Raw genomic sequence first — 27,022 nt, 5'->3', positions numbered from 1 at the left:
TCTTCTATTCATACCGAACCAATTCCGGTATGCCGGCGTCAATAATATCTCCCACATTTTTTGCATATGGTGATAATAATATATAACGATTACAAGACGACGTTTGGATTCAGGCCCGTTTCGCGACTCAAATCAATAGTTTATTATATGATTAGCTTAACACACAATGTTTTCCGCATCCTCTTTAAATAGCCAACCCACTGTCCTTTTCAATAAATGCCACTGACTTCAATATAAATAGCGTGTCTAATTATAAACCTTATTGTAATTGCGTACATTGCTTTGTTTTTGGCCACGCAAACTCCAGTTTTTGCGTCATAGATTTCATATGGCAATCTCCAGGAATATTTGTATACTATCAGGATGAAATAATGTTATCTATGCTTATACAATATCAATTTTACTAGAACAGCTGCGTTCTATTAAATACTTAATATATTTGGCATAAAATACATAATAATTGGGAAATGGTGTAGCCGCGTGTAGGTCTCATTGATAGTTTTAGATTTAGCCTCATATGAAATCGAACATCAAAGCTATGGGGTGATATGATGAAACATTAAAATAAAGAAATAATTTGTTTTACAAAAAAGCATTCCGTTGAAAATTAGTGATTGCAGTACATTTAATAAAGGGATAAAGGATATACATATGTAATATCCACATAGACTCCAGGGATTGAATCCGACAATCCCCTGTCTAGATTCAGTTTAACAATTAGAACCTAAGATTCAATCAATGCTCAGTTTATAACTTAATTAGGAAGTTAGATAACAACGTGTGGCAGAGTAAATCAATTTTCATGTTTCTCGCTTCACTTTATCAAAGTGAACTCACTAACTTCATTTAAAACAAAGGCTGATATGTATGCTAATTTTGGATGTAATGAAAAATTGTAGCTCTTTTGTGGCAAGCCGAGGCAAAGAACTTTCTTTTAACATTTTTTGTCGCAGCACCAAAAATATTCTATGTGCACTATACTTTAAGAAGTTCTTTTTTATATATAACAACGGGCACGAGGCTCACCTGGTATTAAGTGATACTACCGCCATGGACACTTATACTAGAAGGTTCGCAAAAGTGGTTTGTTAAATTTTGTCTGTTAGGAATTGGTGCGGTATATTGGTTCTCTTTCCTTGAAGGACCATTTAATACTTTAGTGGAAAGTTATAATAAGGAAGTGAGCAGTTAGTTTAATAGATAACTTACAACTTTCAAATATGGTGATTAACACTCGATGGTAAATTTTGGTCCCAAATTAGTCAGGGACAGGAGGCTGATCTACTTACACACAAATGCAATATTATCAGGAACATACGCATTAAGTCATCTAAAGTTCCAACAAAAAACTCTTAAATAATTTAAATGATACGACGATAAATACATATCCTAATTTATCGTTATAATATAGATATTTCAAACTATAGGATATATTAATACTAAATGTATTCGGTTCGTTGCCATTTTAGATAGACAGACCTTTTTCTTGAAGGATCCTAACTCGCTGAGAAGCTCTAGTACTTATCACTTGTATAAAGTGAATATAAAATGTACTTTTGACGTTGCCATCTGGGTAAACATTTGCAAGGTTTTTTTATGACATTGGTGACATTCAAAAATATCTTGCACTCGGCACTAAGCCAAACATGAATCAGATAATTAAAAATGTTAACAATGCACTTGTTTGAAGTAGTTTAAACTATACTCAATATTTCGTAGGTATTTTTTAAGTTAAATCGAATTATATTTTTTGCAGTTTATTTACATTACTTCATACGTGTACATTCTTAGGTACAGCGTCATGCATTGTGTTTATATTATTTTAAAACGACTTGACTCAATAGGACTTGTCTTATTTGTAGTGACGTAAGCAAAACTTTTTTTTTGTAAGCGTTAAAAAATCAATTTTGAAAAAAATGGAAAATCGAGACTGCACTATTTCAATGCCTTTCAGCAGACAGACGTACATATTTATGTCAATTATTTACATCTTCCCTTGACCTATATGTCCCCGTTTATTTTTACAATTTCATGAACGTACTGTTAAATATTTGTGTATAAAGTGGTAGCCTTTATCAAATACAAGTTTACTTACGCGCGGGTACTGTAACCAGAATAACAATAGTTATTATGACGAATCGTATTTTGTGTCGTTTGGATTGTTGAATCCACGCGTAATGGAGAGGTCATTAGTTTCTTCAAACAATTTAGTACGTGCCGTTTTTTTCTATATTAGACTTACTTTGTAAGTAGGTATTAAAACAACTTAAATTCCAGAAATGCCACTGTACGTTATTCAATGACTTCACATGAAATCGCAACCATCAGCAAATCTCTGTTATATGTAAAAGATTAAAAGAGTTTATATCAGCAGTGCATTATGTAATAACCAACAAAGCTTTAGGGGCTTTTAGTCGTGAAGCTCGTGTTGTAAACGTTTATTGCCCTTATCTTAGCGTACGGGGGATCATAATATAATACTCAATTCACAACCAAATAACGTTTTTGTAATTGAAATATATTTTAAAATGGCTCATTCTGACGAGCTATTCTTGTGCAAATTTTAACATTTTTATTAGATAATAAAGGGTGTCTCAGCTACGATTGTAAACTTCAAATTTCTCGGTAAACCGCGGAGCTAGCGGGAGGGGCAGTGGTAGTATTCGGTAAATGCGGAGTGCGATTTTTTAAATTGTTGTCACAGTGGTCTAGCGCGCACTGCGCATACGCAGTTGTAGCGTACTTTTGCAATGAGTTTTCATTGACTGAAGATAGTCCGCTTTGAAGAGTGTATTCACCGTGATGGAAGACATCTTGCCGGTGTAATAAAAAAAATCAATGGCACTACAACCTTTTTAGGTGTTCTCATGATCATTTGTTAATCTAATAGGCAAGTAGGTGATGAGCCTTCTGTGCATAAAGCACACCATAGACTTTTTGGGTCTACGGCAAGCCGGTTTCCACACGATGTTTTCCTTCACCGTTCTAGCGAGTGTTAAATGAGCACATAGAAAGAAAATCCATTGGTGCACAGCCGGGGATCGAACTTACGACCTTAGCGATGAAAGTCGCACGTTGAAGCCACTAGGCTAACACTGCTCACTTGACGACACGGTGTAATATGTACATAAAATCCTCATTATAATTTACTGCAATTTGATTTATTTTTATAAATATTTAAAGTTTAAAATCGGCGCTGTGTTACGATAAGTTCGTACATATATATTTATATGGGTGTCTATATAAATATATGTGTACGAAATTGTCATAACACATATACGTACAGAATCCGTTTGTTTGATGTCGTTAAAAGGAAATCAATTAATAAAATATATTTTTTGTTACTTTGTTCACTTTTCCACCAAATAATTTGCTACTTCCATTCCACTATACTAGTCATAGCAGCAGAAATGTGTTTTCCCGTGATTTGCGAAAAATGTTTTCGGTGTTAGGTTATTGTTGACCTAATTAGATATTAATCTAATATAGGTTTTTAAAATAAACATTTCATATTATAATAAACTCCTTTACGATATGCATTGGCGTATCGCATACTGCACCCACAGTTTATGATAACATAAAAGTTAAAACTGCCACAAACAGTTACTGCGGGTGTGATTTAAAATTTATAGCTGAGAATATTATGAACCTTGAACTTAGTAATAAATATAAGAATTTATATTGCTACGCCTGAATTTTTATGACTACTATATTATGTGTTCAGAAGAAATCAAATCAAAATATAATTAGTCAACTCGATATACAGTTTAAAATGTCAGAAAAGAAAAAATGCTTTTGAATGTAAAATTAGAAGCATTTATTATGATGTTTTTTTGACGTTCAAATGTGTTTATTGTGTGACCTATATGAATAAATGATTTTGAATGAAATAAAAAATGTTTTCATCATAAGTTTAAAAAAAATACAAATGAATGGTAAAATACTAACTCCTAACAAAAAAACACGGTCTAAATGCTCCTATTTAACTAAAGTACTCATCTGTCACTTTCCAACACAGCTTAAAAACAATTTGACAGTAAGAGCCGAAAGAGTAGTTGAAATAGTGTAATTAAACTGATTTAGTTTTTGAATGAAGGAAAAAAACGTCGTTTGATAATTCAAATGGCTAATGCCAAAGCATTCATTAAATTCAGAAAATTAAATCATATATGTTGTTAATATATAACGATTGGTGTATTCACGTATTAGATACTTCAGCCTCAAAGCCAGGCGAGGCTGTGATTCATACACAAAAATTACTTGATTTTTAGCTAAAATTAACTGCCTTTAATGTTGGAGTATCTTTAGTGTGTTTATATTAATTAAACTTAATCAATAAAAACACATTAAGATCATTAAAATACCACCATATTTACAATAATGTTAGAGAATATAAGTATGGCTAAGAATGTCACCAAACACTTACATACAAAGAATGTCAAATTCAAAGTATGTATTTATAAGTTACTTAACTAATGGCAGAAGTCTGATACAAGAGAGCTTAACGTATGTTACATTTCTTGAGTTCACGAGAGAAATGACGCGTGAAACTTAGTTGGAAATCTCGGAAAACTTTGCAGAATACAGGCGCCTCGTTTAAATAAATATAAACTTATTGGGCGTTTATAAGCTATATTTGTAACAAATAAAAAATAAATTATCAAGAGTTCAACCGTTTCGAATGAATAAATAAAAAAATAAAAAAATTGATAAATGAATTGCTGTTCGTTAGTATCGCTAAAACTCAAGAATGGCTAATTATGATCTTTTAATATTTGTGGAAGTTCAGGGAAGGTTTTAACGGTGGGAAAAATAAGCAAAAAAAATACTTAAAATGACAGTTAAATTTTCCAATATAAACTGTTCCTAGCCGGGAAATATTTAAGGTCTTGTCTTTTTAGAAATATTTTTTTTTCACTTGGTTGTCATATATATTTTATAGATGCTTTCAGAAATTTGTGTTTCATAGCTGTAGTAAGAGTTCCGGTCAGTTTGGTTTGTTATAAAAGATTTATATTAAGTTTCGACACAAATATAAGTAGGTGGTATGAAGTTCACCGGGTCTTCTAGCGCACTATAAAATAAAGTTATTATATAAATTAGTATAATAGTCCTGTTTTAATGTTTATACTTTTAAATGTCTTATTAAAATATTTCACGGTACTTAAGGTTTTTATTATAACTGACTCGAGAATAACACATTGAATGAGTATTTTCTTAATAAAATCCTTAATTTAATTATACACAAAAGGATACTTTAATCTCAAGAGTTGTGTAGGTCCTAAGTGCCCTTTATGTAAATACAGTAAGAACTAATGCTGCCCGCATTAAGTATTCGAATGAGGCTTTCACGGTACGTTAGTGTCCCCATGAGACGTGAACATATACGCCACGCTACATTGCTTACTAAATGATACGACTACAGTCTTTATTAGTTTTGTTGCTTTTTGTGATTTCTATACTCAATTTAGTTATCCATAAATCACGTTCTTTATTTCTGCATTTTAAACATAGAAGGCTTTAATAGTTGCATGGTGTAAGTTATGTGCATATATCTACCATTTAACTTTTAAAAGTTTTTAAATATTTTATGTTTCGCTAACGACAGATCATAAAATAATGTTAAATTGCTTTTACACTGAGCTTGTGAGATACCATACAAGTTTCAACAATTAAAGACAGCTACAATATAAAGATAGATTTTATAAAAATACAAACACGTGCTTGTTGGATTTTGAATATGTAAATGGCAGGCAACACTTGTCACATGCGAAGAAAAGTTTAGTTTCGAATATTGGAATTCCTGTTTAAATTTTATATAAAATTATTGTTTTCTGTTACGAAATTGAACTTCTCTTCAAGACGCGGACGGTTAAACAACCCAGTGATATATAAACATAAATTAATATAATAAGTGTGTAATGTTTCTATTATATATATTAGACATGAAGCAATTGCTTAATTAGCATATTCACCACATGGATTCTTTTCATCACTTCACAAGTTAATTTTGTTTTAATTCCAAAGACAACATATCTTTCAATTCATTATTAAATAATCTTCAAAGTGACACAAATACAATTATAATAGCAAAATTTGATAGAAAATAATATGACACTACCTCCATTCGATTTGTAATAAGAAATTGGAAAACGTACAGGGAATATAATTCTGTATTCGAATATGAAATTCAAGAAATCTCTATTTTTGTGATGTACTTCTGTCTAGTCTAATCTCGAAATGCTTCTACTTGTGATGCTATATACAAGGTTTTATTAACTTTCTAACTTCCTAACTTATTAAATTACTTTTTATTATTTGTTCGACTGCTTCTGATACTAATTATTATTTTAATAACAATTATTATTATTATTACTATGCAGGTGAAGAGTATTGTAAATATATGTATATTTGTGTGTTGGAAAAAGATATTTATAGTTTTTTGGTTTATTAAATAAAATATCTGTATACGTATATAGAAAATATTGACCGGCACGAATCGTATAGTTACGTTTGTTTATTTGAGTTACTGAATCTAAAATATATTGTATATTTTTTTACTACAAATTTGTTTTATATACACAACATTTTCATACCATAATTTAAATAAATTAGGTCCTTACATATGAAATTGGCGTTTTGTCATACTGGCCACTTTGACCTCAAATACCTCCTCTTTGGTTAGGAATTTCAAATTCAAATTTGTACAGCTATTTACTCATGTATTTGTGCTTTAATGACCGTCATTCATTTGTTTTTTTCTGTTTGCGTCACTCATTTTACAAAATGGAAAACTTAAAGTATCGCATTATTTACGAGTACGAGTTCCGCCGTGGCACTAGCTAGTGGTGCGGAAACGACTCGAAGGGTGAATGATGTGTATGGCGGTCATGTTGCAAAAGAAAACACAGTTCGTTTTTGGTTCCAACGTTTTCGTTCTGGAAATTTCGACCTGCAGAACAAGCGCCGTGGACGGCCTGAGACCCAAGTTGATAATGAAGTATTGAAGGCTATTGTGGAAGCGGATCCATCACAAACCACGTCCGATTTAGCTACAGGCTGGGGTTTTAGTGATAAAACTGTTTTAATTCACTTGAAGCAAATTGGGAAGATTAAAAAGCTTGAAAGGTGGGTACCTCACGAATTGACTGAAGCAAACCGGCAAACGCGCATCGACTGCTGCGTTACATTACCGAACCGGTACAATAATGAAGGTATTTTAAACCGAATCATTACCTGTGATGAAAAATTGATTTTTTACGATAATCGGAAGCACTCAGCGCAATGGTTGGATCCTGGCCAGCCAGCCAAATCCTGCGCCAATCCAAGCGAAAATTAACCCCAAAAAAGTTACTTGTAAGCGTTTGGTGGACTAGTGCCGGTATTGTTCATTGCAGTTTTCTCAAATCTGGCCAGACTATTACGGCTGATGGCTATGGTCAGCAATTGCAAACCATGATGGAAAAGCTAGCAGCTAAACAACCTAGGCTGGTCAATCGCTCCACGCCACTGCTACTTCACGACAACGCTAGACCACACACTGCACAACAGACGGCTACCAAATTAATAGAGCTTCAATTGGAATGTCTAAGACATCCTCCGTACTCCCCGGCCCTGCTCCAACAAATTACCATTTTTTTTTCGAAATTTGGACCACTTCTTGCAAGGGAAAAAAATTAACTCTGATGGGGCAGTCCAAATCGCCTTCAGAGATTTTATTGATTAGTGTCCAACTGGTTTTTTTAGTAAAGGGATCAATGAACTACCTATGAGATGGCAAAAGTGCATAGAAAACAATGGTTCATACTTTGATTAATTAAATATATTATATTTAAAAATATTCGACTTTTTGTTCCTCCCATACAAAACGCCAATTTCATATGTAAGGACCTACTATATATATATATCAAAATAAGTTTATCTTTTCATAAACCTTGTGAATAGGTTAATTTATTATCGTTAACCATAATAATTTATTTTCAATGTATGCATCTTCAGTAAATTCTATAACTTTAGTCATATAGAGATAATTAAAATATTTCCTGAAGTTCTAACAAAAGCCGAGAACTCCGAAGAGCTGCGATGTAATTAATTACGTTATGTCGCGGCCTTCACTTAGGGTGGTAGTGTAGTGAGAAAAATATATATAATAAAAATACCATTTCTCTATAAATTTTGGGGGAGTCAGGTCAACTGCGTCTATGCAACGACATCCGTGGGATCGTCTCGGTGGGATCACTTGTTACTCTCAGGGGAGGGCTTCCTGTCCAAACGTTTAAGAAGGTAACACATCCACGTCGTGCTTCCCGGGTAATGCTGCACCCACGGTCTCAAGCGTGTGCCACTCTCATAACTTCTCGCGGTGCAGTAGGTGAAATAGCAGAGTAAAGGCGAATTTCTGGCGCCATAAAACCAGATCGAACAGAGAAGGGACAATACCCGAAATTAAAGGCATAGGGCCTTAGGCAGCAACCCCGTCAAGTATCTAGATTGCGTCCGGCTAATGTCATGTCCAATCAAAACCCAACCGATTATGAAACCCAAGGCGCATAAAAAAATATACTTGAGAAGGCCCACAAGATGACGATGATGATGATGGTGGTACAAATTTAATCAAAAAAATTTCAAAATTTACGAAGTTGTTATAACTTAGTGGAACATTTGAAACATCGTTTTTAACGCTTGCTATGGCAATATTTTTTATATCTATGCACATATGCTTTCTGGATGGACACTAGTAAAAAGCAAATTATACATTCTAATAATATAATGTGTTCTTTTTAATCAAATAACTCCTAATTACTTTGCAAAAGTTAATGTTTTGATTTGCGTTTCCTTGAAAATCTAATTCTTGATACTCTTACTCATAAAACTGAATTCTATCACTCCTCCTATACGAGCTCAGTCTTTAAATTTATTTAAACATCTTCTTTTTGATCATTTTTCTTCTACCTCGTAATTAGCAACTTACACATATTTGAATGTCAGGGAATGCTCCGATTATCAGAAATTGTTCTGATTGAGTCAATAGACCGTATTCATACTTTGGCTATATATTGAGGTTTTGTTTGTTGGATTCATTATTTAATATGATTTGTTTTGTTATTGTTAATTGTTAAGTTTTGAAATAATAACTTAATGAATAAAAGTACGACTATTGTTCGAATTTGTCGTACCATTTAGAGCAGGGCACGTGTCTCGTCACGCCAGTGGGGTCGAGGTGCCATCTTGGCTTTGCGACGCTGTGTTCGGGGGAACGCTACAGAGTTTTTTTGGAGGATTGGGTAAATCATGATGGTGATTAGACGTTGGACCGAGTTGGGTCTAAGAGATTTGTCCTTGAAATTAAGATAGGTGCTTTGAACCTGCTCATTATAATTTAAACTAAAGTGCAGTTTGAAGTGTTAAAAGAAAACAACTTAAAATTGTACCATCTATATTCGTGTCTTTTGTGCTCGCACTTTACCCACATGACTCCCAGTAAACCCACTAATGACGATACTATCGAAGAAGGCCATATTTCTTCGAGAAATAACGTATATTAATTGTGACTCAGTTAACCATTGGATTAGCTTGTAGATTTTGTTTAGACATATTAGTATTTTATTTTTAGTTAGATTTTACTTTATTTTAGTTATAGTAGAGTTACATGTAGTTATTATTTATTGTGATTATTTTGCACTTCTGTACTTTACCCTCATTAGGTGTTTTTTTTTTATTGTTCCATAGTTGGGTATTACTTATGTAACCTGTATTTTGTATGTATGTTTTTGTATAAGATAATGAAGTGTTCATAAATATATAAAAAATGTATAGAATACAATATCTTCACCTATTTATATTAACCCTCCTATCATCTAAAAATATTACCAAATTATAGTTCAGTGTATCTCCACCTTTAATTATAACACAAATAAGACTAAGACTACACACTACACAAGACCGCATACGAATGTTACTTGTAAGTTATACTTTAACTGGGAAACTTCACTTTGTTATTGTGATGAGGACATAATTTCCTATAAAGTTTGCGGTCAGAACAATTCTCTATTTATGAGTGCATAATTTATGTAGTAGCAGTTGCTGTCCCGAATGTAAAGTTATTATGAGGTATACGTAGTTGGTTCCACTGTTCCACACAAGTTCTGTCACTGGCACATTATTTTTAAATTATTGCATTTTATTTTTGAATGTTTAACTATTGTTTTAAGACAAAAAACAATCACTTTCCGTATTCATAGCGGTGCAACGAAATAGGTTTGTGTACCGTACTATTGATAGGTACAATGAAGTCTCCAATGTTGAGGACAAGAAAAGAACTGGCTGGTGACGCTCCGCAAGAACAAAAGTAGCAATCAAAGCTATCAAGGCGCGGATGGCAAGAAATCCTGTCCGAAAACAGAGGTTGATGGCTTTGCAGATACCCATCTGCAAGCTGGAAATAAAGTTACGAGAGGGCAACATGGACATTATCCATCATCAGTAATGGTCTGGTTATATTACGGGCCAACTGAAAAGGGTGCAAAAGACGGTACCACAAGACGGTTTTAGAACGGCCTGCTAAACCTGCCTGCCTAAAACACCTGCCCAGCACGCTATTTGCGGGACATCAGTTCGTATTCCAGCAGCATTCTGCGCCTGCACACAAAGCCAAGACCACTCAAGCCTGGTTTGAGCGTCGAAACATCAACTTAAATGGACATGATTTAGATTGGCCAATTAGACATGATTTGAATTGGCCTTCCTCCAGTCCGGACCTTAATCCTCTGGACTATAAAATTCTGTCTGTGATAAACCCCATAAAAATTTGGAGATTCTGAAGTCATCTATAAAAAAGCAGTCACTGAAATCGACATGAATATGGTGCGTGCTGCGATAGACGACTGGCCGCGGCGCTTAAGGGCCTGTAAAAATAAGGAAGCTCATTTCGAATAATTTTTGCTATTTATTTTCCATAATTAATTTACTATAAATTGATATATCACTCATTAAAAACTGATCAGTGCTTTTGTATTTATAATTATGTCCATTTATGGCAGAACTTTGGGACCGGCTACGTACTAAGGGCCATTTTGAAAATAGATTCCGATAGAAGATATTTCATATTTTATATAGAAAGTGTATAGCAGCAATATTTCTATCGAATCGGGTTAATTAAACGCCACCGTAATTATTTAAATTTTTATCATGTTTACACTGCACTTGAGTGTATGTATATAATCATTAAATTTAATGTATTAATCTATCCGAAATGTATTCGAAAATAAATAGTTTATTTATTTATTATCCAATATTACGTTTTTATGAATAAGTAATATTTCATATGTTTTATGCGATAACCATATTAGAAAGTTACATTTCTTCTTTATTTCATCCATCTATTTAATATAGGCACATGTGACGACGAATAAAATTCTTCAAAACCAGAGATTTCCAATAAAATAAAGAGTAAGAGGTAAGAGTTAACCATCCCCACAGTCCCCGCGATAGCGACTGCATGCGCTCGCGGGCCTGCAGTTGTGCATTTTTACCTCCTTCATAAAAAATGAGCTTTTTTAACACTTGCAGATATCAATCTTGCTTCAATATTATTGTAAAGGGTCACATTTAGTTCTTGTATACAAGTAGTACCACTGTGATTTTTAATGGATAAAAATATAGTTAAATAAATCTATGTTTAAAATACAAGATTTGATAATATATTTTAAAGAATTACATTAGTCATGTAAAAATGTACAGTCGGAAGAATATCTTCAGCAAAAATTCGGTTAACATTTCTAAACAGCAGAAAGTAGACGTAATTGAAATATTTTAGTATACTTCGCGAGGTTCCTTTCAAAAATAAGTAAGATAAGGAGAACCTTAGTTACAATCCTGGTTTTATAGATCTTTAACCGTTTATAGCGGGCCTACAGTTTGCAACCAACGATTCAGAATTCGAATCTTCTTACATCTACGATACGATTTTAAAATCATTGCTTCTATTATAATCCAAACATTTTGCTTAAAAATCTATGCAATGAAAACTCTTTGGTATAGTGTTCCAATGAATATAATAAACTTGAGCATCGTTACGTGTATTTAATGTTTATTATCTTGTTATTAAGGAATTTGTTTTAAGCTCCGTAATTCGTAGTTAATCGAATTTTGGCACGAGCAAATGCCATCCAGCGATCGCCACGATAGGAAAAGTGAATTCACTATTACATTCGATAATTCACAATAGAATTGTATCGTATTGTATATTGAAATGTCATATTCTCGTAAAAATTATCATTCATTTGCAACGATGTTATGATTATAATGAAGGGTTCCAATCATATCGGAAACGTGTCGTGTCCATTAAACGGCGAAGTTATGCAATCAAGACGCAGGTTTAGAGGGAAGGAGGACTTTATAGGTGATAAAACTTTGAAAACCCTCGCTCCATCAAAGTAAAATATACTTCTCTTAATAGATTTTTGTAGATGTAAGAGATTTATAACTGATTTACATAAAGGCGATTTGATCAAATAACATTCTATAAAAAAACAATGGCGCTACAAAATTTAAGGTCTTTAACTTCTGCGTCGTGATCATTAGTTTTCTCTTATAGAAAATTTTTTGATTATACTTCTGTGCCTGAAAAATGTCATCTACTGGGTCTAAGGCGTGCCGGTGTCTTCACAATGCTTTCCTTCACCGTATAAGCGAGTGATAAATGGGCACATAGACAGAAAGTGCATTGGGGCACAGCCGGGGTTCGAACCTACCTCAGGCTTAAGGGTCAACACTGCACTTCAATAATTACATTCCATCGATAACGTATAATTGATGTTGCGGCTTAAAGCACTGACCATAGAATAGAAAAATGACGTGGCAAGGCATTTTGGTTGATTTAAGTTTTATTGTGGAGTTTCACAATTCAGTAATAGGTAATATCAATATTTTATGACTTCATTATCATGTCGCATGTGTATTGATCTATTCTGTAAAATAAAATACAAATTAATCCAAGCCTGGTTAAACATTAAAACATTATCTATAGTTTCATTAAAAATACATTTCTTCAAACCCTTATTTTTCATACTTATGTAAATAGATCAGAGCAGTTGTCTCGCAATCAGACTTATTTATTGTGTGGTCGAAGTTAAGACAAAATACAAGATAGATATTAATAAAAGTAACAGAAAAGCAGACCCTCCATAGCTTATTTTTACAGTAACCTTATGTCTAAATCAGAAAAGGGTAGTTTAAAAATTATGAATTCTTTATTTAATTCACTACAATGTTTTGCATATATTTTAGTTAAGATACATTAAGAATGTTGAAATCATACCTTTTTACTTGGTTTTACAGAAACAGATTTTCTGTAATGGTGTCGTCGTCCAATTGTCAAACAGAACCGTTGAGGTAATTTGCTATAACGATCCAATTTAGGTAAAACAACCTAGAATCGCTTGTTTTTTCAAATTGTGTATCATCCTATAAGTTCTTTAAGTATTGCTTTGAAGAAGCGAAATAGTAGCAATAATGCCTATTAAGGATTTTTGATGGTTTAATAGCATATATTGTTTTGTTGAGTCACTGTATAAAAATAGGTACTATGGAGTCCATTGTATTAATTTCATATAGACATAAATTATTAATATAATTTTTATAAAATTATAATGAAACTTCCGTAGTACATTAATTACATTACTTACGTATTTCGTTTCTCGTTGAACGATTGCTAAAAGCTTGAAACTAGCTTTGAATTAGTTCCATTTTAGAAATTTTATCTAAATTTGAAGTACTCCTGCTGAACAAAGTTAATCGATATGACAGGATTCCAATGGATTTTGTAATGGAGAGTATTTAGTATAATCTTCTGATAATATATATAATTGTATATGTGTTGAATGCGCACTGTTTCCTGAACTAATACGATAAAGTGCACTTCCAGATAGCAAATACTTAGAAGGCAATGACAGCTGAACACTACAGATAAGTAGCTTAGCTTCGTCTCCGCTATTTTTAAACCGGGCAAATCCTTAATGCGAAATTTGTATGTAGAGAGTTACGCTCAAATCCTTCTGTTTCGTTTATTTATTTAGAAATTTTGTTTATTTTGCTGACGTGGAGCTCTTTGTAAAGCTGGATTTTTCTCAGATTAGCACGAAGGAAACAATACATATATATAAATTGGTTTATTTATTGGATTATTAAGCATTAAAACGGCAATTGTAGAAATTTTATGTCGAGCATTTGATTCCTGACAAAACAATTTTTGTTTCCTTTTGATTAATAGTCTAAGTGGTTATCCACCATCTTGAGTTCATGAGACTAGGGTTCATTTCCTAGGGTCCTGAATCAATCTGTTTTTAATAGCAATTGCGTAATTTTACCTTTGTCTCCAGCCAAGACTAGTAGCTGTTCAAATATTCATATAGAGTAACCACACATAAATAAATAAATAAATCAGTGCCGCTACAACCTCCGATCTCTCTATCTGTTTCTTGATTAATTGTCTAATATGCAAGTAGGTGATCAGGCTTCTGTATCTGCAACATGCCGACGGTTTCCTCAAGATGTTTCCCTTCACCATTCGAGCGAATGTTAAATGCGCAAATACAAAGAAAGTCCATTAGTGCAAACCCAGGGAACAAATAATATAATATAAGTAAAATTAAAATTTACATCAACAACAACACGTGCTCAATAAACAAAAAGATTACACGCCTCATTGAAAATTATTACTAATTTAATCAAGTGCTTCTCTAAATAAGAATCCTGATCTTCGCGCAACGCTAAAACACAGCTCTGTCATAAACGTATATAACAGTAAAAGAGAATTGTTACGGCTGATGTTAATGTACCACGAAATTGTGGTACGTGCTGTGCGTTGGTTTAAAATATCAATTTTATATGCAAAATTGTATCTATAATAAATTTTCTGAATTTGTTGGTCGAAGGGGATTGATCCTCCACTGATTGGCTGTTTGTATTCAATGCTTTTAGTTAGCGAAGATACGTGGATTGTTTTCCAACGTGTATGTGTAATCAGGTATTCGTTAAGAGTTATTACCATTGTAATTTTCTAGGATTTTAAATAAATTTCTCTTATTATATACTAATTATAATTAAATAAATTAATAAACAATATTGTTTTTCTATTGTAGATGATACTTTGAATAATTGAAAAAGGCAGATGCTAATAAAATGAAAACAATTTTTATGTTATATACTACGGCTTTTAGTATCTTAGATTAAAATACTTTTAAATTATTTGATTATTTTTAATTATTATTTTAATTACAGAGCCAAATAAATAAAAAAAATCCCTTTTTCTTTAATTAACAGCATAATCATTGTAAATTGTACAACTAATCTTGAAGAACCTTAATAATGGAATATCCAACACAAAACGAACTCCAAAAGACCAATAGTTGCTGATAAGCGCGTTTAAGTATACAAAGTTTTATAATATAGAGTGTGAAAATAAAGCATCTAGTAACATATATACAATTTGGATACTACTCATAGCTGATATGAAAACCTTTACTGTTAGAAGTTATAATAAAATTTAATCAGATATTTGGCAACGAACTCTCATGCATAAATGTATACATCATACATAAACTTTAGCTGAATAAAAAGTAAGGTTGCTAATTTGCATTTAGACAATCTACATGAAAATTTCTTTGATAATGTATCCCATCCATTCTATGTAATGACTCTCACTAATGAGACGACTAACAAAACTCGCGTACGAAATTTTTACGTTGCGTAATCGGCAGGCGAGTTTTTGGAATTTAATGAAAGACTAATTAATCGTTTTGACCTTGAGAAAATATTTAACACAAATTTTGGTTACAAAGTTCTTTAGATATTCGGAAAGTTTTTATCAGCTGTAGCTTTGATGCGAACGATACCAAATTATTTTTTAATGAGTGAAGATTTACTAAATTTACAAATTACTCAAAAAGGTTAACGTAAGGTACTAAATTGATTATATTTGACGACCACATAAATGTTCACTATAAGCTTAAAACTGCCGCCTTACTCTGTAAAACTAAAACCACTTATTTAATAATTTATAAATTATGTAACAAACAAGACACACAATTTAATTATCTCAATCCGTCCGTAACTCTGGTTAAATCGGAATGATATTGAAAGTTACGTAGTAGCATCACGGGTTCATAAATCATAAAGTATATGTTCATTTCATCCATAAATATAGCCAATTCTTAATATATTTCTTCATAGTAAACAAAGTTTAGTTGCTTAGCGCAAACTCAAGCCGTAATTAAAAAGAAATTTCAATAATCACGGTGTCATTATAAAACATGGCGTATCATAAAGTAGTATATTTTATGAGAGCTCGTTTGAGAGAAACGGTTTTATGGAGAAACATTTACAACAATGAAATGATGTTAACGATATGTTACAAAGTTGATAATGGGTGATAAAAATGATAAAGGTTAGCTAACATTACGCTTATCGTCTTTCATATATATTAGGATTTTTTCAAACTGCATCTAGTGCCATAAAGAAGTCGAGTTGATGGCAGTAAGGCGTGGAGTGCGATATTTAGCCTTTGTGAATAGGAATGAAGACCGAACCAATTTTGATGAAATTTCTTGAATGTGTTCAAGTTCAAGAGTTTTTTTTGTATGTAAGACGTGTGTATAGAACAATGTTTGTGGGGTTCGTTAGACAGTTATGATTTTCTAGTTTCTTGTAGCAAAGAAATCAATTCTGGCATGAATTACGATAATACGTCAACGAAATAGTGTCAAAAGTCAAAAATAATTTATTCATATAGGTAACACAATGTACAATTACGAACGTCAATAAAAAAGAAATATACATTAAATGCTTCTAATTTTACATTTACTGTCAGTTCTCAAATCAAGGGCGTAGAACGGAAGAGAAGAACTGGCAATAAACTCTCCGCCACTCTTTTTTATCGCCAATTTTTTTTTGTATTACAGAACGTTTGTTAGTAGCTGCAACCCTCACACCATGTTCCACATGACATCAGCAGGCATTGTGAAATAGGAACACCCACTTACATTCTCGTGGTAACAACACGCAAATTGATAGTAAAAAATAACTAACATCACCGCATACACGAATTCAAGTACGACCAGTCACCACAAGTAGCACCCGTTCACGAGTATCACGCATGGCCAGCCATCGGCCCCCTCGCCATATTTTAGGGAGAGAGTCAATCCAACGCATGGACGTGTAATACGTTCTTCTTGGAATGATTTTTCATTCCACCATAATAATAAAGTAATCGGTTCTTTTTCATCAAGACTTGAGACCAACATTAGGGTTCGCGCATCGACGGTGCCGCGATGGTGTGCTAAGTTCAAGCGAGGAAGAACTTCCATTAACGGAGACCAGTTAAAAACATTGTATACGGTTACTGTTTGTTCTAAAGCATAAGAAATATAGATTTATATTCATAGTATCCGCAATATGACAACACAACGGTTTTGGATGGTTAAAAAATGTCAGGGCCCAGAAAGAATACTTCCTGACGCGCCAAACAAATGAGACTGAAAGTTTTACAAAACTGTTTGCGTTTGTTACAAACAAGATCTTGACTGATTTTTGGCTCGATTCATGCTTAGGACGAAACATGTCTCGAAAGAGACCGTCACTTCCAACCACGTTAATTACGCCATACTCGTTATCACTTTATTAAACACGTAGTATAATATATATATATATATTATACTACGTGTAACTACGTGTACTACTATATATATATATATATAGTTGTATAACGCTAAAATGTATTTGTTTAATATTTAGAAATATATTTTAATATTTATTAGAAATGCAAATTATAGTTTATATATGTTAAAGAATTTCATTTAAAATATTTATTTAAAAACTAAAAAAAATGTTAAATAAACGCCTAAAATGATTGACCTACAGTCATTAGTCTAAACATCTCACTTTGGTATTTTTTAAAGTAAATGCATGATAATTATTAATTCTAGAACAGTTCGGTTTCCTCATGATGTTGTATTCATTGAGCACACATAAATTGCATATACATCATGTATACCAGGGGTTCGAACTAGAACCACGGCATTAGCAATATCTGCTGTTTACCTGTGTTTTTTCCTTGCTAGTTTGTATTTTTTATACAGAACTGTACGGATAAACTTCTGGCCACAATCCCACTTCATGTTAAGTGAGATGCGGCCTATTAGAGGGCACTCCTGTCCAGGAGATGCGATAAAGCGCCGATAAATGAACCCTAACTAAATTATCTATGGAAAATGGAGGGCGCAAGGAGTTCCATTTCTTTGCTAAAAACATTACAAGAAATTATGATCCAAATCGTGCAGATAATCGGCACCTGGGTATGCCAACAACGAAGGAGTGAAACTCCAGCGTATAATTTCTACGTTCTAATATAATTGATTTGTAGAATTTGTGAGGTATTTTTTTAACACGAATGTTGTTTCAGTACTCGTAAATAAATAAATTATAAAATAGCTAGTATTTATTTCTTATTCCATAAGGAATTTTAGATTCGTGCCGAAAATCTAATTTGTTGCGAATAAAATAACACATTCAGAGTGCACCCGAGCGAATGAAGTTATATTGCAAAAGTCTGAATTTCGATAAAATCACAAGAGCATTTTCACTTAAGAACTAGCCGTCACCGAGAAACCTTGTAAAGTTACGATATTGAAACCCACAAGTTTCAATACATGCCGCGGGACGTGATTTTAAAATTCAGTCTAGTGAGTTTTATTAAAATACCTTTGGGACTTAGTAGAAATTGTTAATCTTTTTCTAATTTTATTGTTACACATTTTTAATACGATTATAGAAATATAAAATGCATAAGAAAAGACTGTCTTGGATATAAATAGAGGTTGCGATTTTTATATAATTTTAACGTAGCCTATGGTTCATTTAGAATTAATTATCATATCTTTTTAATAATTTATCCAGATTCTGCCCTAAGGACAATATATAACTAGACTGTAGCAACAACAGTACCTTGACGTCATACCCTAAATGGCGGTAAAGAACCTGGACCTACTTCGTATACCGACCTATAACCTAAGCCACTGTGACCTTCGAGATAGTCGGTGGTACTAGGTTTAGGATCCTCTGTGTCCGCCGGAGGGTATCCTTCCTCCACCACTGTTAGCCTAGTAGTTAAGCATGCGATTCTTAATCCACACGACCGCAGACAAAAATATTCAGAAATGCGCCTACTCAGCTTACTTCTTTAGAAGAAAACTTCTTATTGTCATAATTACCTTATTTAACACAGCGGCGGGCCCGTCACCTGGGCGGGCCCGCACTAACACTTTCTCTCCCACTCTCTATGAAAATTACTTCACTACCTGAAAGAGAAAACATAATTTGACATAACACTTAACAGGTCCTCTTTAAATTATTATGATTATTCAAATTTTCTAGCTGTAATTCATTCATAATTCAAATAAGATAAATTTGTAAAGTATACGATAAACATTCTTAGAATAATATATTTAAAAAATCCTTGTCAGAAGCTTTTTCTTAACTCACAAAGAAATTTGAGTCTACAAATTAAGTTATGTCAGAAGCATACTTTTCTCTTGACAGGTTAGTATAAAAGCTTTGAAGAAAATTTAAGGCATTATAAACAGGTGATACGGATGGTAAAATGTTAGGTATAAAGTAATATAAACACAAAAATAATCTCCATGGTAACCTTTTTTAAAATTTAGACGAAATATGTTTTAACTTTTATTGCATCATCGCGGCAAAATTTACGTTAAATTTTTGCACATATTATATAAAATAAATGTAATTGACAACCCATCATGGTGATTGATATAAGGCTCTTACCTACCTAGCTACTTATTGACTAATAAATTAAGATTATTGGCTGTTGCTGTGTAATGTATAGAAACCATTACTTGGTTTTCGTGGATTTTGGAATTTTATATGGTCCATATAAAATTCCGTAATAATATTTATAGGTTTTAAATCCATTCTTCTGAATATCAGGTAAGTGGATTTCCATGTAATAATTTCATTTAAATACTTCACAATGTCTGTGTCGAAATAAAGACGTCACCGTGGTTAATACAAGATATCACCGCTCTTAAAAGCGTGGTTATTGACGCGACACGACGTTTTTGTTAGTAAAAGTAATGAAATAGGAGCCTTAACATTTGTAAACAAAACACTTTGAATTAATTAAATTTAAATTTACTGACGAACTAATGAACTTTTTGTTATTATTGAAAAGTATAGTAACAAAATAAACTTGATTGCAATTGTAAACTCCGTCTACGGGTTAATTTAAGTGTCCATAATCATTATTATTCAACTAATTTTGGCTAATTAATAACCATTATAATTACCTGTTTCTGTTTCGTATTAAAAAAACATCTAATAGGCAAGCCTTTTTAACCTGACACACGCTGTGCTGATTTTCGTATGCAAATTCTCTAACGTTTATCTCTCTCACCCTACTAACCATACTAAACACTCCTAGCGAATGTTAGTATGCGCGCATAAAATCTAAAGTCATACCATAGCACAACTTGATTAGAACCTACGACGTCATGGTTGAGAGGCCGCTCAAGCCACTATGCCAACAGTGCCATGGAACAGTAAGAATGAAGACACTGTTGGCACTTACGATTTTTTTTTGAAAATCGCATGCGCTTTTGGCTTTCGATAAACATTTTCAAAAATTGTAGATATCAGTTGCCTAACACAATAAATGCTATGCAGAGCGAACAGTTGTCTTATAAGAAGACATCTCGCGTGTCTCTCAAAAAGCTATTACTGGAAATCTTCAACGAGTATGTAACAAGTATGTTATGTACTGAATGGGTGCTTTTATTCCTTTTGTGTTCTATCTCGACTTCCGCAGGCAGCGGCGGTTGGCGTGTCGCCAGTTAGACTGCGGTTTAAAGTGCGGGATGTGCGATTAGCCGAATGGACATAAAGGTATTATCAATTAATTGGTGATGTGGTTAGTACGACTGCAGATAATTTTAATGGAAGCTGCTAGTGTGTAAAATCGTGATACTCGTATTGTATCTCTCATACCTATTATCTGCAGAATGTATCAAATATGGAATAAGATTGATTACACCTGTACTCATCTAGATGACACATCTCAATAAAGACTAGTCGCCGCGGTTAAATCGGTCTTGAGACCTTCTACTGTACATTCATTAATGTTATATATATATATATATATATATATATATATATATATATATTCTTGTTTCTGTGTATATATATGAGCTACTGGGTATTGCCTAGCGAAACAATTTTGTTAAGTATTTACAAATGTCTTAAACAAACGTTCCGCTTCCCCTTATCAACTAAACCATACAATAAGAAATTTGTGTACATAATAATATGTAACTTGTCAGCTAGTTATAGAGTTCAAATTTAATAAATTTAACTTTAAACTTATGAGGGTACCTTACATTTTGCCTGCATTTTGGATGCATTTGCATTTTTAAATAGCTCAAGCGAATGAATTTGCTTGAATATTAAATATTTAGTACATTTTATGAACAATATTAAGTAGATTTAACAAGGTATTTGAATGAATATTTTAGTTTAATTAAAACTTTCCTTTTAGCTTTTGAATTTATTTGAGTAAATGAATTATAACTAAATTTCACAGTGTTGTCGTATGTGGAATTTAGATTCATTTCTCAATTAGTACAATTTAATTCTATGTAAATGTCTAAAAAAACAAGGATAAATATTTCTTATTATTTATAATGAAACAATCTTGCTAAAAATGTTATTTAAGTTCTCTTCTGTACTATGGAATTTCTTCTGAATATTTCTTGTATTTAATGCGAGTGTAAATAACTTTAACACAAATACCTTACCTCAAGGGCGTCTTCCAGATGCAATTTTTAATTCAAAACAATTAAGGGTGTCGTCGGCATGTCGAATCCATAAAATATATTACATAAAATCATGCATAGTTTGCCGTAAAATACTTGAAAAAGATAAAATTCACGAAATAGGTCAACGTAAAAAATCTTTCTGAATTATTTGAATCGACTGTATCAATAAAAGCTTGATTTAATGGTATGCTAATGGTTTCAATCGGGGATATTATTGGATATGGTGTATTTATGGCCATTTTAATTTGTGGCAATTCACTGTTTGGAATTTTATTGTCCTAAAATTTTTAATTACATACGATTCTCGATCGATTATTCTGGCGATCTTCTGTTATGTGAAATATGTGTTTGTGTTACATCAAAGTGTTATAACACCTTCAAATAAGGCCGATGTGTTTCATGTTAACTTAACGTTTAAATATATTTGAAAGTGATTAAATTTGAGCGGATTCATAAATATAATTTAATCTGTAAGAAGCTGTCAGGAAGTAACCACAACGTGTAGTTGCGATATATTAAACACATCCATAACCGCGGCTTGTAAGCCAAACAGACGTCATCATATAAACGCCGGCTTATTAGCGCGAACATTATCACCAACTTATATCCTTAATACCTTAGCTAACCATTTACTTATGTTTCGACTCTCCGTTATCAAATGCCACGCTTGTAAGATAATCTTTTAAACTCATCCACACTTTGACAGCTATGGCCGATGCCAGAGCTGTTACAAAATAAAACTTATTATTTAAAATACACACATAAATATATACGAATAAAAGATACACATAAAATTAAAAACAGGTCTTACAATTCTTAAAAAGCTAAAGGAATCACTTTTTTATTCTCGTTTCTTCTCTACACTTAATCACTTCTAAAACATTCAATATTTAGTAAATAGTAAATTACTGTAAACGTAACCGAGGAGCAATAAATTACAAAAAGAAGAAATTTGTAAATACAAAAAATACATGTTTTTTTTCTTTCTTAATTACAAAATAATGTATAAAAAGACGTAGTTAGGCTGTAAATAATGTAGAAATTTATAAACGAATTTTAGGAGCTAAAATAGTATATTGATTTATTTTTACCGTTTAATTGTCAAGTTAACAATAATCATAAATTTCGATTGGATTTCGATTATAATATGCATATATTCAAAACACTTTATTGCAATACTAATAATAGTGGTAATCGCGTTTGGTATATGCTACAAAAAAGTCTTAATCATGAGAACACTCTGTGTTTTTAATATTAACTTATTTAGTTCAATTACGAAATATTTACTTAAATACAAGATAATTTAAATACTAGTTATAGTAAATCGTTTCTAACAAACCAATCAGCAATAAAGCTTGGTACCTTAACTCCCTTCTAACGACTTCCTAATTACCTTTTTATGTACTCCTCCAGAACAGCTTTCATGAATCGTATCCACTTAGTGATATGCGATATTTATAATTTATAACTACCCTTTGTAATTAATTATTGGTCATGAAATTTTATTTATTTAACTGTGAGTAGCTATTTGATGTTTAAGACGGGAAGATAATATCGGTAGGTTTATCGTTTATTTAAATAAACCAGAAAGAAGGAATTTAAAAAAAGTTTCTTGCGAGATCTTGCAGAGTTATTGGAAAGCTTATGGGAAAGGCAAACGACTTTAGTCCATTCAGCCAAGTCTTGTTCTTGGTAATGTTTTTGGTAATTTTAAAGACCTAGGCCACTTCTTCGATGTTTTGAATTGGTCGAAGTCAAATCCATAAGCAGTAAACATTAGGCTAGTGTAGGCTGTATCTGACATTTTTAATGGCTTAAATGCTTTATTGAAAATAAATGATCAGTAAAACTAAAATGAGGTTTTATATGCTTTAAATTTGTAGGTTTCGTTCAACTTCATAAAAACGCCCTTTGCGTATTGGAGTAACTGGAGGACGAACCTAATTTCTCTCTTGAAATAGCAAGCGAGATAAGGCTATCGACAGGAAATAGCCATGTCGTTGAAGGCTCTACAAACGAAATCGGATCCCTTTCTTTCCCGGGGTTTAATTCCCGCCCGCTTCTTTACGATAATAGTGATTGAAAAGTCTGTTCGAAAAACGTAAACGCGAAACACATTTAATTGACGATTTTTCATGGTTCATTGAGTTTTTAGTATGGAAATACATAGATCCACCGTGACTTTTCAACGCTCACGAAAGATATATGAAATATCATTGTTAGGTTTAGGTTAGGCCAAAACAATGTTTACTGCAGTTATAAATTAACCTTCATTAGAACATCTGTAGAACAAGTTCATGACTACTTCATGAGGGTTTCCTAAGGTACTTTTTCTGCATTCAAACATATAGCGCTGCCTATCAAGGTATTTCCGACCAATACAACGTAGGCCCTTTTTAAGAAAACTGCGTATTCATTTATCAAGCCTTCACACTTCTAGCAGTGTGGGTGTCAATTAATATCAGATGAACCTCATGCCATTTGGCCCCTTGCTTGTAATATATATATATATGTAAATATTCAAAATATAAGTTAAGTCAAACTATGAATCGGTGTTTTTTTTTGGTGTATATTTTTGGCTCATTCAATGTTGTCTATTTCAGTGATGTGATGTAAGTAGGAGATCAGCCTTTTATGCATTTATGTTTCACTAGGAAAAGAACCCAGCCTAGTGCGATTACCACTGCTCCCCAGTACCAGCTCCTTCCACTTGACCGTATTCAACGAAGAGCGGTTCGAATCGACGACGACCAATTCCTTTCCGAGCGGCTTGATCCTTTGGCGTTCTTGCATTTTCTCACACACTGCATTTTATACCGCAATTACCATGTAGATTGTTCAGAGGAGTTGTTCGTATTAATACCTGCAGCTGAGTTTCATCATCGGACGTCGAGGCAGAATAGAAATTTGGAACCAGCTGCCCACTGAAGTAAAAAAAGGCAGTAAAAGGTCGTAAAAAGCCGGCAACGCACTCGCTAACCCTCTGGCATTGACAGTGTTCGTGGGCGGCGGTATCACATAAGATCCTGCCCGTTTGCCCTCTGTTCTAATAAAATGAGTCAAGGTACTTTAAAAATATCAAATTTAATATAAGTTCAGATAACTCTATATATAAGCTGAAATTTCTACAAAGTTTAATCTTATAAAGGATTACGATATAGTATAGAACAAATACAATCTTCGTGAATATGACGCTGAAACAATATCCTTAGATCAACACGTTATTATCTTGAAGACGAGCTTTCGTTTAATTTGTTTGTACTGCTATTATTGGAAGAACGAATGTTCAATTTCAATTTTGTATATTATGTTGTAGTTAAGAAATATAATGTTATTAAACGTATGCCGTTGTAACATATTTGGACTCAATGATAGCTCTTTTAACTGTCGTCTGTTAACTCATTAAAACCTATAATAATAAAATATTCAGCAATAAGTATGTTAGGTACCCATCTTTATTTTTCTTATCCGTTACAAATAAATGTTTCACAATTTGAATTTGGAAACCAATCTTTTTTAATTCCCACCGGAAACAAAAAATACAGCACATGTTTTTGAAGCTAACCAACCGACGGATAGCAATATATTTTAGATTTCCTTGGGGATAGGCTTTACCGCTCAGATTAACAGGGCCTATTAAACACTCGCTCTAAACAATTACTTTTTCTAACAGCAGTCAGCAGTTAAATTTAATAAATTAATAAAAATAATTAAAAAAGATGTAAATACATCTAACATTAAAACCACATATGTATTTATCCAAAACAACTATATTTGATATCTGTAAACTCAGTTTTGATTCATTGGGTTTGACTTCATTTTGACTGTGAAGTGACTGTGATGCAGCAAAAAGTATTTTTTGTGATAGATATTAAATAAATATTTATAATTCTTTAATATTTTCTTTCGACTGGCTTAAACAGAAATTTTGGAGGATTTGGTAACATTTTTTTACAAATTTTACACGGCTCATCACGCAGGAATGAATGCAAGAGCCTTGGGCCCGTATTCTAGATTGTCACTCCAATAAGTCTAGTCGCAGGAGCTATCAAGCCATTTTTTGTGTATAAAGTTTGATATATTTAACAGTGATGAAAACGACATTGTGACTTGAGATACGAATTAGACTATGGACCTTAAAAATCTCTGAATTATAACAAAAACAAATAACATATGTTAACAAAGACGATACTGTATATTCATAATATCATCTAAATAAAAATAAACCTCTAAGGTTTAGAAATAAATTATATTGCATTAAATAATGTAAATACGAAAAGAAAAACAAAATATGAAACAATTACAAAAGGTAGGTGTATAAAAACATAAATAATTTGAAAAAGAAGATATAGATTTTTAGTTGTTGTTGTGTAATGTTGCCTTTGTTAACTTAATAATTGTTTTCTCCAAAGGTTTTTAGAGTATATCTTCAGATTTAATAAAAAATGTTCACTAATGTTAGATGAAATAATACAAATCGCATTTATATAAACGTGTATTTTCCCTTACCAAATTTCTTATTTCGCTAAGTAAAATCACTTTTGCAGATCCACGCAAAAAACTTTCACTCTCACGAAATATTAGGAACATGAGAAATACGGCCAAACGTAGAATAAAAGCAAATGTTCTAACGCTTGGCTGGTTATGTCCAGGTTGAATAAGGACTTTGTATAACTTATTTATTGCCTTTCATCTAGGTCACACGTAAACATACCTTATTATTTTACGAATATGACTATGTATTTATTAAATATAGTAAACCATTTCTTTTTTAAATACAATTCAAATTCAAGTTTTAAATCATTTATTGATATAGGTAACACAATGTACACTTATGAACGTCGAAATGTATATGGACTGCCTCTAATTTTACATTTACCGCCAGTTCTCAAATAAGGGCGTAGAGCGGAAGTTTTTGTTTTACACAACATCTGTAAGGAGCTGCAACCATTATGCCATGTTCCATATGACATCTTAAGGAATTAATAATAGTAAAATAAATTAAAAGCAGTGATTTGTCCTCTATAAGCAAGAGGCATGGCAAACTAAGCGCCCGTTAAGCAAGTTAACACGTGAATGGTTAAGTATTTTATCACCTCTATTATATCGACTAGTCCAGTGATACAATAGCATGCTGT

At 32.5% G+C, this 27,022-nt stretch overlaps 1 protein-coding gene across 3 annotated transcripts in view; it reads right to left on the bottom strand.

Annotated features, from left to right (window-relative positions):
- LOC123710476 (RING finger protein nhl-1) overlaps positions 1–27,022 on the bottom strand; it is a 69,857-nt gene that overhangs the window by 22,015 nt on the left and 20,820 nt on the right. For all 3 annotated transcript variants that reach the window (XM_045662399.1, XM_045662404.1, XM_045662402.1), the window contains one exon: positions 19,266–19,352. The gene's annotated coding sequence lies outside the window, so the exon portion shown is untranslated. The remainder of the gene's footprint in view (positions 1–19,265; positions 19,353–27,022) is intronic.

Source organism: Pieris brassicae, chromosome 5 (assembly GCF_905147105.1).
Source record: "Pieris brassicae chromosome 5, ilPieBrab1.1, whole genome shotgun sequence".
In the NCBI taxonomy this organism is placed as follows: domain Eukaryota; kingdom Metazoa; phylum Arthropoda; class Insecta; order Lepidoptera; family Pieridae; genus Pieris; species Pieris brassicae.
The sequence above is the reverse complement of the archived record's forward strand: the minus strand, read 5'-3'. Positions and strand labels throughout refer to the sequence as shown.